This window comes from Polistes canadensis, unplaced genomic scaffold (genome assembly GCF_001313835.1).
Source record: "Polistes canadensis isolate GaletaPanama2010 unplaced genomic scaffold, ASM131383v1 scaffold_257, whole genome shotgun sequence".
Classification (NCBI taxonomy): Eukaryota; Metazoa; Arthropoda; class Insecta; order Hymenoptera; family Vespidae; genus Polistes; species Polistes canadensis.
In genome coordinates, this window is record NW_014569804.1 from 21389 (window position 1) to 24551 (window position 3163).

Here is a 3163-nt window from a genome sequence, read left to right on the forward strand (position 1 = left end):
GTTTAGTTTCAACCATGGTAGGACATGTACGTGGTTTTACCAATTTTGATGGTGGACATTCAACCGTACCGTATACCATTTTAGCTGGTTTATCAATATGAGTGATAATACATTTTCCACCCCTGACACAACTTGTCGGACATTTTTCAACTTCTTCTTTTTTTTCCTTAACACATTTTACTACTGGTGGACATTTGACTTTTTCTTCATAACATTTAGCATCTTTATCCTTACAACATGTCTTAATATTACAATGATCTTCCTTAGTTTTACATATTTCACTTATCGACTTGCAATCTTCACCAGAATCGGATTTAGATTTGCCAAGGTGTATCCGTGTATTATGCAAACATCTAAATTGAAACATTTGTGTTTGAATAGGACCAAGTTTTATACGCTTAACTTTATTTATTTCCTTCCTATACGAAAATTTCGGACAAGAGGAAACATCTTGAAGATATTTAACTCCGATCTTCTTTCGAGACAATGTACAAGACTCGGGACAAGAACGTGATGAAAGTGGTAATGAGCTGGAACGGGACGGCAGGTGTTCCGAATAAAGTGAACAAATTGGGCATGTTCGTAAAGTAGGTGGTCGAGAACAAAGTAGCATCTTTGGGTTGTATGATGAACATTTTGTCCATGGTTTACAGGATAAAACTGGTAGACAAGATAAACATTTCGATGGAGACGATGAAAAAGATGATGATAAAAGTTCAATCAAATGCTTTGATCTCTTGAATTGAGGTGTGGTGAAAGAAATATTTAATAATAATCGTGCATCTTTCATAAATTCATTCAAAATAAATCCATTGTTAAATAGCATCGATGTTGATTTTAGAAGAAAATTCTTCATTAGTCGAAACAATCCATTCGAATGGTTTAAATTCTGGACCATCATCTACGAGATTCGAGGAAGAAGAAGTTGAAGTTCTTTGTGTTTCTTTTTTTTTTTTTAATTGTTTCATTTAATGCTGTTGCCTCCACGTACCACCCCCTCTGTGTCTGTCTCTTTGCTGACCTAACAATCATCCGGGTCGCAATTTTCCGTTCTGCAAGGTCTCTTGGGCGGGCATTTAACGCAGAACGGTTTTTTTTCTGGACGTTCTTTCGCGGGATAACCAGGTGGACCCAATGGCGTACAGGGGCCTTTAGGTGCTTCGCAGGGACTTCTTCTTGGCCAATCGGGTGGACCTTCCCCACAGTCATTTTCACCAAGTCTCATTCCCGTATTCCTCATCGATCCTTGATCATTCTGCTCGACATGTAGAGTACAAATCGATAGGTATCTTTTTTTTGTTTTGTTTTTTATTTTTTTCTGTTTTTATGTCACCATTTTTTAGTTTTTTTTCTCTTTTAAGAATCAAATCCCTCCCACCCCCTTTAGATGCCTCTAACCCACCTCCCTCCTGTGTTCCAAAAGAAATTCATCGATTTTCCTTTTGCACAAAGAGATAAGAATACAAAAAAAAACACCCCCCAGTGTAGGGGGAAGAAGGAAGGAAGAAAAATAGTGGAGGATAATGGACGGTAGGCTCGGGGAAAGAGAAAAAAAAAAAAAGAAGAAGAAACGACAAAAGAATGACTATTCACATACGAATAATTATAATGAAGATTAGTTTAAAATTTAGCAAGGACCTACGTGTGTCTTGTTTCATGTCATCGGTTTCATTATCTTTTGACTTTTATTTATTTAACAAAATTTGTATCGTAACTTAAAATGAAACATTAATTCGTTTTAATTTCCGATATAATTCAAATGTAAATCCGAAGTTTACTTTTAAAAAAATATTCTTTGACATTTCTCGATAATTTTTCGATAATTTTTCGATAAAGTGATAATAATAGTAACATTATTTCTGATCTAATGATTAAATCTGACAATTAAAAACGTTGACGGTTTAAAACTTATCAAACTAATCTTCTTCGGATGATAATGACTTCGATGATCTTTTTATAAACCTATCGGAATGAAGTTCATCCTCGTATTCGTTACCCTCGGGAAAGTAGTCATCGTTAATTGATCTGTCCGCACTGGAATTATTCGTCTCATCCTCTTCTTTCTTTATTGATAATGACCATTGAATTGGATGACTCACAATCGTTAAAGGATTAAGGACTCCTTCCTGAATGACAGGCCAAAAGCTGTTCTTACCGATCGTTGTGATATATATATATATATCTCTCTTCAATTTTTTTTTTATTATTTAATCGTTCTTTCATATATCTGTATTTGTTTCGTATATATGTTTTTTTTTTTTAAGAATTATATTTATTTATTTATTTGCAATTTTTATGGTTCGTATGACACGTTGTTAACCCGCCCAACATTGCATCGAGAAAGAGGCAGAAGGGAGGTGGAGCCACAGCGATAATTTAATTATTGAAATATTATATTTTTATTAAATAATTAATGTTTGTGTGTGTTACGATATATAAAAGAAAAAAAAACAAGAAAAAGATTTTGTTAAATTGATTTTTCATATGTGGATTGTCCAACATTTTTTCTAATTGTATTATTATGTGTGTGTGTGTGTTGTTGGATTTTGGAAAGAAAAAAAAAATATACTTACGATTTCAGCGTATTTCGGATGCTCATATTTAACATTTGTACTTCTTGGGTTTGATCCTAGCTGAAATTATATTTAAAACAACAAATAATTTTCATGTATATATGCATATTTATTTTTTTACATTTAAATAAGTTTTTCCACGAGACATAATTAACAAGATTTATATTTAATTAATATTATTAAACGTTAATAATTAATCTTCTGTGTTATAATTTATACCAAAGGTATCGAGAGTATAGAATTTCGGTAATTCCATATTCGTTTTTATTCTTTTAACATTCAATTTTTGTGTATTATCTATTTCGTTAGTTGACACGTTTCTATTAGGAAAATGAAACTTAACATATTTCGTTTTAAACAATTTCTCGTATAACAATTCGTCCTTGAAATAATAAATCGAAGGAACTTTACATATTTTTCCACCTTTTTTCGAATCATCTGGACAACCAGGTGCTCTTATTACTGGAGGACATTGTTTCTTTATGCTTGTTTTTTTATTATCTGAACAATCCGGTGGTTTATCAGATTTCTCTATTTTACATGAGCTACGTTTCGGACGAAAATCTGACGTGGTGCACGGACTTTTTTTT